At 39.3% G+C, this 16,277-nt stretch overlaps 1 protein-coding gene and 1 non-coding gene across 5 annotated transcripts in view; one reads left to right on the forward strand and one right to left on the reverse strand.

Annotated features, from left to right (window-relative positions):
* PHTF2 (putative homeodomain transcription factor 2) overlaps positions 1-16,277 on the reverse strand; it is a 142,456-nt gene that overhangs the window by 77,552 nt on the left and 48,627 nt on the right. The window lies entirely within an intron of this gene.
* Positions 1,513-1,620, forward strand: LOC142457502 (U6 spliceosomal RNA). Its single transcript, XR_012786229.1, has one exon. It is a non-coding gene; the product is annotated as a U6 spliceosomal RNA (small nuclear RNA).

Consider the following 16,277-nt stretch of genomic DNA (forward strand, 5'->3'; position numbering starts at 1 on the left):
ATTAAAAATATTAAAAACCTTAAATCAAGTTTACATGGACCAAACAGCTCACTCAGATGAAACTAAAATTGTTAGCAATCTCTACATCGCAAGATTAGGAAGCCATAGGTAAGCAACTAACAACTTACTATCTTAATGACAGAGCTGCCTCCCAGTGATTAGTTCTCCCTTGGCCTCCTGAATTCATTCTAAGAGTTATCTTCCTTAAATCCAGAAAATAAAAGTATAGAAACACAGATTCCATAAGTAATTCTATCCTAACTCCATAATTTAAAATAATTCATGAAAAATTAACTTTTGGGGAGAAAAATTAACTTTTTAATGTGCAACTATTTCAACATGCTTAGCATATTTTAGTTACCTGATTATCATTAAAAATAAAAATTAATAAGGAATACGTGTTAATACTTAAATGATTTTTACAAATTAGCAGTGCTTTCTAATCTATATAAAATAATGTACTAAATTCCCTTTTAAAGAACAGTGTTTTTTTAACTAAATGCCTTCTTTGCGAGGGGAAGTCAAAGAGTTCATGGAAAAATTGGAGTAAAAGATAAAAATTTAAAATGAAAACTCTTTCTCAAGATAAGCTCCATCTAGGTCCATGACACTTCTGAATATGGTAACACCAACCATTTAGTTCATCTCTAAAAAACTGAAGGTACTGGGAATTTATCCATGTCAACACAGAACTGAAGAAAATTGTCTTGACAGTCATGACAAAGAGGAAGACGCTCAACAAGATAGAATGGCACAACGGTTGCAACAATGACCTCAAACATACCAATGCTGGTGAGGCTGGCACAGTGTCACTTTGAGTTGGAATTGACTCAGTGGTACCAAACAACAAGCTAAGAAAAGAAATGTAAGTTTCATGGTCCTAACACTTAATTTTATACTTTGGCCTACCATCAATCATTTTTTAAAAACTTTCTATTGTAAATTAAGTGTCAAGTGAAGGTTAAAAACGCATATCAATTTTACATCCAACAATTCATACATAGCTGTTTCATGTCGTTGATTGCAATCTCCTTATCCTACTTCCTCTTCCTGCTTCTTGTTTCCTTTCCTCCTTCTTACTTTGTCCTGGGTAAATACTGCCTTTTTGCTCCTATGGTTGATTATTTTATGGGCATGAGTTCAGTCCCAGACTTGAAGGGTAACTAAAGGCCAAAGTGTCAGGGGTTCCACCTATCTTTATCTGGCCAGCAATCCTGGTCTCCCTTATGGTTCTGAGTTTTATTCCATATTTTTCTTTCATTCTGTCCAAGATCTTCTAATGTGATCCTTTTCAGAGCTTTTTGCCTCCTACCTTAATTCTAATACTTCCCACTTTCTGTACATGAGGCAGACAGAATGAAAAAGAGGAGGAAAAATGGAGAAAGGGAACAGAGGATAGGTAGGAAGGACAAGGATAGGTAGGTAGAGAAAATAACTGTCTTCATCTAAGTGTATGTCAAGCTCAGCTGTGGTTTCTGAGACAAAAACTGTTTAATATGATGGCTAGCTAGCATGCTCGCTTCAGCAGCACATATACTAAAATTAGAATGATACAGAAAAGATTAGCAAGGCTCCATTCGCAAGGATGACAGGCAAATTCATGAAGTGTTTCCTACTTTTTTTTTTTCCAGCATTCCTATTTATAGGAGAGGTCTATTGTGGCACACCTTTCCAGTGTTTAGTAATGTACCACTGACAACGTATTTTTATAGCTACAAGGAAAAAACTGTTGATTCATCACATGTTGATTCACCATGCCTGCTAGCCATTTAGGTAAGGGTAGGCCACTTTTAACTCCAATCACTTCTTGCACCATCTTGCCTAAGGGGACTAGATTGGATGGTATCAACACCGAGTTACTCCACTTTTTATGGCTTCCATTGTGATGACATCAAACACGGGAAGCCTTATGTTATGGGATTGAATTGTGTATCCTCATACTGCATCATTAGCAGGGCACACCCATTTCCCATTCTTACATTAAATACAGCTCCTTATTATTGTTCCTTGTAGAATTCCTCCTCTTCTGGCTTCCTGGATTCATCTCCCTCTCATCTCTCTTCCCTTGCCCCCTTCACCCAGGCATGGTGGTGGTATAATTAAAAAAAAGAATGTTCAATGCAGTGCTCCAAGATGTGAAAGCAACATGCCAGTGTGGAGAAGGGAACCAGTGGAGAGGTCTGAGGGGCCGGCCCCAATCCCAACACACCTGCCCCTCCACCCAGAAGAATTTATTTCAAAGGACTGAATTGAATCTGCAGCTCCGGAAAAGGGACATATCTGATGGGAGCACACGGGTGCTAATGAAGGGGGAGAAGGAGAAAGTGGAGCACATCCTGGCCCACAAGTCCTTGAGAACAAGGTTCCCGATTAGAGCAGCCAATCCACAGGGAGGACCACATGGCCGACCCCACTATGAGACATGATGTCCCTCACTGACCCATAGCCCTACTGGGGACAACACTGGAGGCACAGTGTGGGAATTGTGCCCAATCTCATCCGGCCACACGGAGGCAAAACACAAAGGGGGTGCAACAGAACAGGAAGGGAACAGAGCAGGGAGGTCCCCAGGGAATGCTGAAGATGGACTTTGGGCCAGGACGTAGTGCCCCAACAGACTGGAAAACACTCCTACAAGCCAACAAACAGTCCTTGAACTAACTAAAAGCTTTTCTTTCTTGTTGTGTTCTGTTTTGTTTTGTGTCATTGGTTTGTTATTGCTGTTGTTTTGTTGTATATGCTTGCTTGGTTTTGCTCTGTCTTGTTTTTGTGCATATTCTTATCTCCGCAGGTCTGTCTAAATAAGACAGGCTGGATGAACAATCTGGAGGAGAAAACAACAGGACTGACAGTCTGCGGCACATGTGAAAGTAGTGTTAACAAACCCAGTGACAAGGGAACAAGTGATCCAAATTGGTGGTAAGGAGGGCGTAGGAGGCCTGGTAAGGTGTGATCAAGGGTAATGTAACCAAGAGGAATTACTGAAACCCAAATGAAGACTGAGCATGACAGTGGGACAAGGGGAAAGTAAAAGGAAATAGAGGAAAGAGCTAGGAGGCAAAGGGCACTTAGAGAGGTCTAAATAAAGGCATGTACATATGCAAATATATTTATATATGAGGATGTAGAAATAGATATATGTACATATATGTATAGGTTTAGTATTAAGGTAGCAGATGGACATTGGGCCTCCACTCAAGTACTCCCTCAATGCAAGAGTACTTTCTTCTATTAAATTGGCATTCTATGATACTCACCTTCCCGGTGAATAAGTAAATGCAGTGAAGAAAGCTGATGGTGCCCGGCTATCAAAAGATATAGTGTCTGGGGTCTTAAAAGCTTGAAGGTAAACAAGCAGCCACCTAGCTGAGAAGCAACAAAGCCCACATGGAAGAAGCACACCAGCCTGTGTGATCAAGAGGTACCAAAGGGATCCGTGATAAGGCATCAAAGACCAAAAAATCATATCATTGTGTGCTCACCTCCCTGATATGATCGCTGAAGACAAATGGGTACATAAGCAAATGTGGCAAAGCAAGTTGACGGTACCCAGCTATCAAAAGATATAGGGTCTAGGGTCTTAAAGGCTTGAAGGTAAACAAGTGGCCATCTAGCTCAGAAGCAACAAAGCCAACATGGAAGAAGCACACTAGTCTGTGTGATCACGAGGTGTATCAGGCATCATCAGAACAAATAATCTTATCATAGTGAATGAGGTGGGAGTGCGGAGTGGAGACCTAAAGTCCATTTGTAGGCCACTGGACATCCCCTTGCAGAAGGATCTCAGAGAGAAGACGAGCAAGTCAGGTTGCGATGTAGCAACAATGAAACATACAACTTTCCTCTAGTTCTTAAATGCTTCCTCTTCCCCCACTATCATGATTCTATATTACAAATCGGGCTAGACCAGAGGATGTACACTGGTACAGATAGGAATTAGAAACACAGGGAATCCAGGGCGGATGATCCCTTCAGGACCAGCGCTGTGAGTGTTAATACTGGGAGGGTGGGTTGGAAAGGGGGAACCGATTATAAGGATCTACATGTGACCTCCTCCCTGGGGGACGGACAACAGAAGAGTAGGTGAGGGGAGACATCAGACAAGGCAAGATATGACAAAATAATAATTTCTAAATTATCAAGGGTTCATGAGCGAGGGGGGAGTGGAGAGGGAGGGGACAAAATGAGGAGCTGATGTCAGATCTTAGGTGGAGAGCAACTGTTTTGAGAATGATGAGAGCAATGAATGTACAATGTGCTTTACACAACTGATGTATGTATGGATTGTGATACGAGTTGTATGAGTCCCTAATAAAATGATTAAAAAATAAAATTTAAAAAAAGAAGAAAAAAGAGTATTTAAAAATAAAAAAAGAATGAGTGAAAGCACACACAATGAGTCAATTTGTTGTCCATGATAAAGGGGGTACACGGTGTAAACAAGTGTTTTAAAATAACAGTTGACTGCAATCACTCCTTGCCATGTCTGGCGCTGAAAGTAAGAGGAAAAACAAAAACTACGGAATAAAGGGGCAAAGAATAGAAGGAAAAAATAAAGCTATCAAAAGTGTACAACTGTGACAACTTAGATGAGATGAATGAATGGTGAGATTGGAAATATGTGTCAGTTAGGAATTCAAGGAAAGAAGTATCTCTGAAAAAAAAAAACAATGTGAAAAGCTATTCTTCCTTGATCAGATTACCCCTCCGGTCATCATTCAAAATAGTAGTGGCTCAGATATCATGAAACTACACAGAAGGCTCTTCCTTTAAAAAGTTTTAAACAGGTTTTAATTGTTTTAATTAGATTAAATGCTTAATGGACAATTAAAGGTTCACAAACATAAGTAGGACAAAAGAAGGCCCAGGTTGAAAACTAAGGAAGACAGAAGAAGAACCATTGCATTTGAATTATGGTACCAGTGAAGAAGCTTGAAAGTACCATGGACTGTTAAAGGAACCAACACCTCTGTCTTGGAAAGTACAGACAAAATGCTACTGGAGCCAAAGATGGAAAAATTTGATCGCACGTACTTTGAAGAAGGCAATCAGCTTGGTAAAGTAGCAAGGCAGTGAAAAAGAGGAAAACCTTCGACAAGATGGATGAACTCAATGGCTGCATTGATCAGATCAAATATTTTTGAACAATTGTGAAGATGTCACAGGATGGGCATTTCTTGTTCTGTAGTAAATAGGGCAGCTATTCATCAGAACCACTTAATGACACCTAACAACAACAACTTTAAGCTGTAACTTTCGACACACTCAGTGCTCAGAATTTTAAATGCTAATAAAGTTTAAATCTGTAGTGGAATGACAAAGTCAATAAAATATAAACCTGTAAAAAATACCTAGTTTCAATCAGTGGTAAAGACATTATTTTTGTCAAAGTTTGAATTTTTCTTATAACATTTTTGGGAGGTTTTATTTTTGGATCATTTTAAAACCCCCAAACGTAAGTATTGCACCCCATAACCACGAAATATCCTATCAAATGATAATGGGGCCCTCCAACCAACCAACTCACTGCTATCGGTTCAATTCTGACGCATAGTGACCCTATAGGAAAGGGTAGAACTGTCTCGTGTGTTTCCTAGACTGAAAAATTTCCCCCCCGTAGGTGTATTAGTTTATTGATTTTCTGTGGGAAACCCTCATAGAAAATTAAGTTTGGTTTACCTCTCCTGAGCCCTGAGGTAGCTTGACTTCTTCTGAGCTACCTGATCTTTCTTTTGGGCAAGAGACCATTTAGGATGATGCCACCTCTTCTTTTCAAAATCATTCTTAGGCTTCTTCTCATAAGCCAGAGTCTCTCAAATAGTAGCATATACTTGCCCTTTATGTATTGAGAAAATTGTTTCTTGTAAGCAGCTTTATCCTCTTCCATTAGGTAATGTGTGTAGTCTTGCAATGTTCTGACCCATGGTGTGTTTCAATATACTTCTGCATTGAATTCCTTGCTTTCTGAATCATAACTAGGGAATCTTTTGGTACTATGAATACAGACAAGCCTCCATCCATAGTCCCCTTCAGAGCCCCACTTTATTTCTACTGGGAGTCCTAACAAGGCCATATTCAGATAGCAGGTTGACCATAAATGCATTCCACATTGTATTCATCTCCAGTTACCTTCACTTGGTGTTCATATATCTTGTCCATACCAAATCTATTAAGAAGCCTTCAAGCCAGCTAGACCAGAGAATGTACACAAGTACAGAGAAGAGCTCACAACGCATGGAATCCAGGAACAGGAATGGGAGTAGTGATATCAGCAAGGTAGGGGGAACCGATCGCAATAATTGACACATAACCACTACCCACCCCACCTCCAGGGGATAAAACAATAATAATTTGTCATTTAACAAGGGGTTACAAGGGAGGGGGGGAGAATAGCTGATTACAAGGGCTCAATAGAAATTGTTTATAAATAATGATGGCAACATATGTACAGATATACTTGATACAATTAATGTGTGTATTTTTATAAGAGCTATCAGGGCCTCCAATAAAATTATCTTTTAATTAAAAAAAGAAGAAGAAGGAGCCTGCAGGGCAGCAGCAGCCCAATACAATATGCTGTGGCTTAATTGGTCAGGCCAACTTTCACACCATACATGGGAAGTTCATGAGCTGCACAATCACATCTTGTTCTATATGAGCATAAGCAATCTGGCAGATGATATCCCTGTTGTTTACATGAACTATCATCCTGAGGCTAAAAGTATTGCCCTAAGATAACCCTTGAAACCACTCTGAAATAACCTTTAAAGTTAAAAGTGAAACTATCCTTTTCAACAATTGGATGTATATTGACAGGGAGCTGCCAAAACTTCAGACCAGATTCAGAAGAGGGTGTGGATCAAGGAATACCATTGCTGATGTCAGATAGATTATTGAATGAAAGCAGAGAATACCAGAAAGGTGTTTACTTGTGTTTTATTGACTATTAAAAACATCTGCCTGTGTGGATCATAAAAAATTGTAGATAGCCTTGATAGGACTGGGAATTCCTTAACATTTCATTATACTCACACAGAACCTTCCAGGCAAGGATGGTGAGACCTTGTTCCACTTACTTTGGACATGTTAGCAAGAGAGATCAGCCCTGGGAAAAGGGTATCTTGGTTGGTAAAATGGAGAGGCAACAAAAGGAGGAAGACCATCGACAAGATGGATGGATACAGTAGATGCAATGATAGAAGAACAATGTTGAGGATACAGGACCAGGCAGTGTTTTGTTCTGTTGTACAAAGGGCAGATGAGCCGGAACCTACTCAAAGGTACCCAACAAGAGCATGTTTTGCTGTGTGTATATGTACACACACACAGACACACACACAAATTGTTTGATGTGCCTGTTAAAAGCATGACAAGCAAACCCTCAAAGCGAGAGAAAGTTATAGAATCTCAAGGAAATGTTTCCTTAGTGATCCTTTCATCTCCAAATTGTAAGTACCAACCCATTGCCTTCAAGTTGACTGATTCAGAGTGACCCTATAAAGACAAGGTAGAACTGTCCCATGCAATTTCCCAGGCTATGAATTAAGTTTTGGGCTGCTAACCAAAATAAAGATTTGTCATTCAAATACACCAGTCACTCTGAGGAAGAAAGATGACGCTGCCTGCTCCTATAAAGATTTACTCTCGGTCCATAGAGAAGAAGCACACAGCCTAAGTGAATACAAGGTACTGAACAGACCAGGTAGCAGACACCAAGGAACAAAAACCATCATTGTGTGGTCACCTTCCGCACATAAACGCTGAAGACGAATGTGTGCATAAGCAAGTGGGGTGAAGAAGGCTGATGGTGCCCAGCTATTGAGAGATAGAGTGTCCAGGGACTTAAAGGCTTGAAAGTAAACAAGTGGCCATCTAGCCCAGAAGCAACAAAGCCCACATGAAAGCAGCACACCAACATGTGTGGTCTTGAAGGGCAGAGGGGACCAGGTCTCAAACAACAAAGACAGGGGGGGGGCGGGAAATCACATCACCGTGGATGAAGGGGAGTGCGTGATGGGGACCCAATGCCCATCTGTAGACAGCTGGGCATCCCTTGCAGAGGGGTAGTGGGGAGGAGATGAGTCACTCAGGGTTCAGTGTAGCAACAATGAAACTCAAAACTTGCCTCTAGTTCTTGAACGCTTCCTCCCCTCCCAATTATCATGATCCCAATTCTACCTTGTGGACCTGGTTAGACCAGAGGATGCACAGTGGTGCAGTGGGGATCTGGAAACACAGGGAATCTAGGACTGATGAACCCCTCAGGAACAGTGGTGGGAGTGGCAACACCGAGAGGGAAGGGGGTGTAGAAAGGGAGAACTGATCTTGGGGAATCTATGTGTAACCTCCTCTCTGGGAGATGGGCAATGGGAAGGTGGGTGAGGGGAGCTGCCGGGGAGTGTAAGATAAGATAAAATAATCATTTATAAACTATTAAGGGTTCAGGGGAAAGTGGGGAGCGGGGAGGGAGGGAGAGGGAAAAAAAGGAAAACGAGCTGATTCCAGGAACCCAAGTAGAAGGTGAATTTTGAGAATGACGAGGGCAACGAATGTATAAGGGTGCTTTACTCAATTGATGTATGCGTGGATTATGATAAGAGTTGTAGGAGACCCAATAAAAAGATTTATTAAATTAAAAAAAAAAGATTTACCCTCGGAAATTCTATACAGAGTTGCTATAAGTCAGAATCAACTCAATGGAAGTAGGCCACTTTCAGAAGCAGACTGCCACATATTTATGTCCCAAAGAGCAGCTGGTGGGATTGAACCACCAACCTTTCAGTTAGCAGTTAAGTTCTTAACCACTTTGGCACCAAGGCTCCTTAAATTGTTATTTAGCATATACTATGTTCTCAAGAACTACTTTTAAAATTCGTTTATTCATCAACAGTTTCACTAGCATACACTTCATGTATCATACATTTCAATAATTCTATCACATTTATAAGAACTGTGAAACTATCACCACAATCAATACAGGGCATTTATTCTTCCTCGTGCGCATTGTTATTAGAGCCTCATTTCCCCCAAATTCTCCTGCCATATCCCTTTGAATCTATTAATCCAGTTGTTGTTGTTGTTGTTTGGGTGTGGGAATGTAATCTTAAATAAAAGAAAAGCAGTGGTACATCAGTAGTAGAATTCTCACCATCCATGCAAGAGCCCTAGGTTTGGATCCTGACCAACACACCTCAAGCACAGCCATCACTTGTCTGCCCACAGCGGCAGGGTGTTGCTGTAATGCTGAATAGATTTCAGTGGGGCTTCAGATCATAACAGACTAGAAACAAAGGCCTGCTGATCTACTTCCAAAAGTCAGCCATTGAAAATCCTATGAATTACACAATGCTCTGGTCCCGCTGTGAACAGGGTCAGCATAAGTCAGGGACAACTTAACAGAAGCCAAAACATCTTAAATAGCAATTCCCATCATTTTTCCCATTAATATGCTACTTTGTTCCATTCTTTCGTTTTCACAATGTCTTGCGTTAATCAACATCCAATGTCTCTGCTTCCCAATTATACATGCATACACATGCATATAGAACCCTGTATAAATCTATTAAGAGTCTGACACTCAGGTGACTATAATGCTACAGGTCAAATAAGAAAGTTGAGTCATTTAATTACCCACTTTAAACTATGAATGATGATGATATCAAAGTACAAGGTGTGGTCTGAAAACACATCAACATCAGTCACTCCTCTGAATGTTTAATAGTAGCCTAATTGTTTTATCAAACCTTAGCTGTTCTAGGGAGCCCTTGCTGGCATAGTGGTTATGAGTTGGGCTGCTATCCACAAGGTTAGCAATTTGAAACCACCAACCACTTTGTGGGAGAAAGATGGAATTTTCGACTCCTATATAGTTATAGTCTGAGAAACTCACAGGGGAAGTTTTACTCTGTCCTCTAAGGGTGCTATGAGTCAGCATTGACTTGAAGGCAATGAGTTTGGTTTCCTTTTCATTTTGTTTAGCACTTCTAAATTCATTTTTTTCTCAGAACTCTACAAAATATATGAGATGCCCACCCATAGAATTTTAACTTCCCCTATATAAACTTCCCCCTATAACTCTAGCATTATTTGAAGGATACCTGAAACAGGTGTAAGTTTTTCTTTTCTTTTTTTAAATTGTTTTATTAGGGGCTCATACAACTCTTATCACAATCCATATATATATATATATATATATATATCAATTGTGTAAAGCACATTTTGTACATTCATTGCCCTCATCATTCTCAAAACATTTGCTCTCCACTTAAGCCCCTGGCATTAGGTCCTCATTTTATCCCCTCCCCCACTGCTCCCCACCTCCCTCATGAACCCTTGAGAATTTATCAATTATTATTTTGTCATATCTTACCCTGTCCATTGTCTCCCTTCACCTACTTTTCTGCTGTCCATCCCCCAGGGAGGAGGTCAAATGTAGATTCTTGTAATCGGTTCCCTCTTTCCAACCCACTCTCCCTCTACCCTCCCAGTATCGCCACTCACACCACTGGTCCTGAAGGGATAATCTACCCTGGATTCCCTGTTTCCAGTTCCTATCTGTACCAGTGTACCAGACTTGCAAGGCAGGATTCAGATCATGATAATGAGGGGGGTGGGAGGTGGGAGGAAGCATTAGGAACTAGAGGAAAGTTGTATTTTTCATTGTTGCTACATTGCACCCTAACTGGCTCGTCTCCTCCCTGAGACCCATCTGCAAGGGGATCTCCAGTAGTGTACAAATGGGTTTTGGGTCTCTACTCCGCACTCCACCCCTCATTCACTATAAGATTTTTTGTTCTGATGATGCCTGATACCTGATCCCTTCAACACCTGGTGATCACACAGGCTGGTGTGCTTCTTCCATGTGGGCTTTCTTGCTTCTGAGCTAGATGGACGCTTGTTTACCTTCAAGACTTTAAGACCCCAGACACTGTATCTTTTGATAGCCAGGCACCATCAGCTTTCTTCACCACATTTGCTTATGCACCCATTTGTTTTCAGCGATCGTATCATGGAGGTGAGCACACAATGATATGATTTTTTGTTCTTTAATGCCTGATAACTGATCCCTTCAGTACCTCGTCAATGCTGGTGTGCTTCTTCCATGTGGGCTTTGTTGCTTCTCAGCTAGATGGCCACTTGTTTCCTTCAAGCTTTTAAGAGCTTGAAGTTTTCAAAGTGAAAATATTCAAAGTGAAGAACTTGAAGTTTTCAAAGTTAAAATATTCCGGATGGAGAAAGAAATGTAAATCATATTATTATTTATATGCAAAGAAATGTCTTTGCTTTGGCTGTCACTTTTTTCCTATCATTATTATAATCTAAAACTTACTACAAAGAAAAATATTTCAGTTGAACATGAATAAAATTTTTTAAGACTGAAACTTAATTGTTTTGGTAGAGAAGATAAAAACCTGACTTTTTAGTAAGAAAATGGATTTCTAGAACTCAATATATTTTGAAATATATACCTAGCTATACTCTGACATTTGGTTCAAAATACAAAAGCTTAGGAATATATTTTTATCTTTTAAAGGCCAAAATCTAGCTAATTAACAAATATTTCATCCATTATAAGTAATCATAGCGAAAGCCATTTAAAATATTCCCATATAGTCTATCAGGTTATGTATCATCTAAAAACATACCCTTAGTGCATTAGCCCCTAAAATAATGTATTAAAGGCCACATATGTGTAATCAAATTATGAATCATGACCAAGTTCTTACTCCCTGGGAAACTCCAGGTAATTACACAACAAAACACTGTTACTCAAGTTGAGAAAAAAGACTTTATGAGAATTAACTCAACAAAAAGGCAGGAGTGTAGTAGAGAACTGCATCTAAGAAGTTACACATGCAAAGAAAAAATTTTAAAGCTCATCATAATTCAAAGCATAATGAAAAAAGCACTGTTGTTCTAAACATCTGTGAGCTATAGTCTGAAAAGGAGCACATTGTGTGAAGTACATTATACAAGAATGGAGCATGGAAAAGAGAAGAGGAGGCCAATTTCTCGGTTAAGTACTAGAGACTGCACTGGTGCCCTTAATCACGACGGATTTGAGAAGGCCAAGTAAAGCCATAATACAGGTAGAAATTATGCCTAGCATTGACACAGGTAAGGAAAGTATGGCATTTGGAACTCAGCAGCACGAATGTGGTTTTGGGAAGTCTGATCATCTAAAAAAAATAAATCAGCTTAAGACCAAGAACAAAATATTAAGAAGAATAAATAAATAAGAGAAAAGGAATCAAAATCAGGTAAGAAAACTAAATAACTGGCCAACTAGGTAGAAAGAGAACTCTGACAACACACTGTAACAAAAGTTAAACGTACAAAAGTTTCAAGATGGGAGGTAAATAGGGAGTTTTTAAATGAAGAAGAAACTGAGGTGATCGAAGCAAAGTCATTAGCAGAGATTTAGAAGCTGGGAAGTTTGGGGATTAGGAGACAATAAAGAAGGTACAAAAACCAACCAGCGAGACAGAATAAAGTGTCAACTAGATTTATCGGGGATAGCAAGCTAAGTTGGTGTTAGAAACTGTGTATTTTCCCGTTTACCACCAAAGCACAATATTCTAGGATTAGGAGCGGAAGAGTGAACACTCAGTATGACAGGCATGATGCTGTGCACTTCGCAAGGTCACTAGGCTCATAGTGAAAGTCATCTAGCTTCCTTTCCTCTTTGCCCTGCTTCCCTCTCCTGAATATTTTAGTCTTAAAAGTGGGTCGGAGACAGGAGCCCCAGTAGTAGCCTGCCAAAAACACGGTGGGGTGAGCTAAGATAGTGTCTACACGTGAGACAACCAAGTATACAATATCAGCCTAAGTGAGGTAGACAGAAGGAACTTGTGAGGTCTGTGGGGTGAAGGAAGATGACATCAAACATCAGAGTATGGACAGGGTGGGAAGAGGACCATATATGGGCTGGCCCAACACAGGGTGTCAAAGCTCAAGTAAGACAAAGAGAATATCCACTTGAGGGGATGGGCTGGCCTGGAGGGTTGGAGCCCTCAAAAGGTAAAAAGTTTCTATGTGGTAGAAAAAGATTTCTTGGCTTAGAATTCCTGGAAACCAGATCTTAGTAGGGTCTGGGAGGCATCTGCATAGGGATGGAGTGACCACTGAAATGGGAGGCTAGGTTACCTCAACTTGGGGATTGATGTTACAAAACAGTAAAACTATTACTGTTTGCTAAGAAACCTTCATCTATAAAGCTTTTAATCAAATAAAAGATTAGTTCAAATACTATTAGTCTTTGTGTAAAAATAGGGAGATGGCTTAATAAATAAATTATGGCTTATTGATGTAATAGTATAGATATTGATCACCACTGGTCAAAATCAGTAAAATGAAATCTCAATATGAAAATAAATTACGCTTTTTCTGAGATATGTAAAGGAACTTCAAAAAGTTTGTGAAAAACTTTAATTAAAAGGTAATTTTCCCACAAACTTTTGAAGCCCTCTTGTGCAATAGACACTTTCAGCTAATGTTATATTTTAATAACAAAACTGCAAGAAACTCTGCTACTATTTTAAAAAGCAGATAAACTGACTGATCAATCAATCGATCCTAGTATAAGGGGATAAATGGATTAAAGAACTAGAATGCTAAAATACCCTGATTGCCCAAGAAAAGAACAACGTTGCACAGTGGAGCTCTTGTGGCAAATTGGGTCTGTTAGTAATGGAAGGAATTGAACTGGTTCCCATATTAAAGGGAGGAACCCTGGCAGAGAGCTTCCTGGTAGAGCTGGGAGAACTCCAAGTTCTAGAAGAAACCCACAAGAGAGCCATCATCAGCTCCTTTGGCCTCTGTTGAAACCAGCAAGGGTTGACCATATTAGAGCATTCTGGAAGTAACTAGCTGTCTCTTCTGACTCCTTCCTGCTGTTTTTCAAGCCTCAAAAATGTTAACTTTTATAGCCAGTGAGCATTTTTAGACAAGGTGATTTCATAAACCCCTCAAAATCCAAATGCCAAATGTCTTAATAAGTGCATCTTTCATTTAAGAATTGAAAGGCAATCATGTACTGCAGTTGATTTGACATGTCTCTCAAACTTCACACCAGTAAATCAATCACCAGCATTAGGACTGAAATACACTTTGAAAAGGAAATCTCTGAGCTTACGTCTCAGCAATCTAATCCTGACCTACCTGGGGAGGGCCCACAGATCTAAAAGAAGATATCCAACTCAAATTGAGGCAATGGCAAAATGGCAAATCAACAAACACAGAAATGGATGGCCAACAGAGCTGAATAAAATTAACAACAAAGCTCCAAAGAGAAGTTCTTAGAACGTCTGCTGCTTAGTGGCCCAGCATCGACAGAATTTGCCTTTCCTTCCTGGGTTTTGGCTGTGTATTGTCAGCATAGTTTACACGTGTAGTGAAAAGTAGAACACTAGCCTTTTTTTCCTGGCCCAACTATAATGAGAACATTGCTGCTAGAAAACTAACACCACTCTATATAATTTATGAAGGCTGTTTATTTTCCAACTTGCTGGTACATGACAGTAGGTTCTCAATGGATTTATTAGTCAAGGTACTGTTTGATTAATAACCTTTCCCAATAAGTCATCTTGGCAAAGCTAATTTAACTTCTGTTTTTCTATTTAACCTAATCTTGGGTCATGAACTGTTACTTAATAATAGTCAAATGAAAATAACTCAAGTGTACTTTAGCAATCAAATAGAAGCTCAAAGACACTTTAGAGTAAAGCCTAATGCTCTATTTAACAAACCTATAATGTTAATTCCCAAGTGATACAACTTCGAAAGTCACACATCCTAAGTAGTAATACAGTACAATTAACAATTATTTGGATGTTTTGATAAACATTATTTCAACCTACCACTTACTACGTCTCTAACTACAGTCCAATAAGTTAATGTTATATTTCTGATTTTCACATTTATAGGGCCAATAGATTTCTGAAGAAAAATGATTAGCTCTTAAAGATGTCTCTCCAATCCTTACACTCAGAAAATCATGTAACAACAATGTTTGAATCCGAGTTTTACTTGAGAAACAATATGTATAAAATTATGGTAACTTGAAAGTAAAACGTATGGAGGTTTTTTTTACATTAAGTTAATCAAGATGCTAATAGGTGAACTGCCTACCTAGGGAAACACTCTAAAATAACCTCACGGCCTCTTCTGCTTGGACTGACTGGGCTCCCCTAATTGGGAGGAGAAGTCTTAAGCCCAGGAATTTAAAGCTTCTAGGGTCTCTGTGTTCAACTCCTCTGCCAGCTGAGGCAGTTTGATAGCAGTAACAATAATAGTTAACATCTATTATTTATCATGTGCCAGACACTTTATATGTGTTAACTCATCAATCCTTACATGCCTACAAAGTTGGTATAACTACTATTCTTATTTTACAGTTGTCAAAACTGAAGTTGTACAAAGTTAAACAGTAGGTGGCAAAATACAGGAATTCAAATCCAGACAGACTGGCTCCAAAGCCAGAGCCCTTACCCACTATTACTATTTACACCCTTACATAAAAGCCAGCCTATGTTCTTTTGCCTTGGCTCTGATCACTAAGGGTGGTTGTGAAGGGTGGCATTTAACTCCAAGTCAGCACTACTTCTGCTTCTATTGATGCTCCATGGGCTGCCTCATCAGCAGGGAAGCTGTGAGGCTCTTGTTAAGAAAGCTAATGAGTACATACACAATTCTTAATGAGTCAGTATCACTCACTCCTCAAAGTTTATAGTTCATATTATTAACATTACAGGGTTCGTATAGGATTACGTATGCTCATACACATTGAGCTAACAATAGAAACAGATACATGCACATGTTAGCGACTGTCATCTTCATGAATTCCTAAAGCTTCCTTTTCCTGCAGACTGCATGAGGCAAGGAAGGATTATATATGCATTATTTGGATTCTTTTGGAATTCATCATAGGGTAGACTCTGGTTTATTATTCTAAAACATAACTCTGACTAAACCATGTGCACAGAGTTAAGACTATAGTGCCTTCCTGGTTTACATATTTCTAACAGTTTAATATAAACAGCATTAAAGCTATTTTAAGCAATTTAAATGACAAGATGATTAACATATCTTGGATATCTAAAGACTTTCGTATTTTTTAAAAATACATTAAGGTATCGTTGATGCTCATATAATCATGAGATAAAAAATGTGTCTGGTAAAGCTGATCTAAATTATTCAAAATCAAATGCATTAACTTGTGTAGCTTCCTTCCACTTACCAACATAGTGTAAAATTATAAAGGAGAAAAATGTAAAGAT

Source organism: Tenrec ecaudatus, chromosome 9 (genome assembly GCF_050624435.1).
Source record: "Tenrec ecaudatus isolate mTenEca1 chromosome 9, mTenEca1.hap1, whole genome shotgun sequence".
NCBI classification, from domain to species: domain Eukaryota; kingdom Metazoa; phylum Chordata; class Mammalia; order Afrosoricida; family Tenrecidae; genus Tenrec; species Tenrec ecaudatus.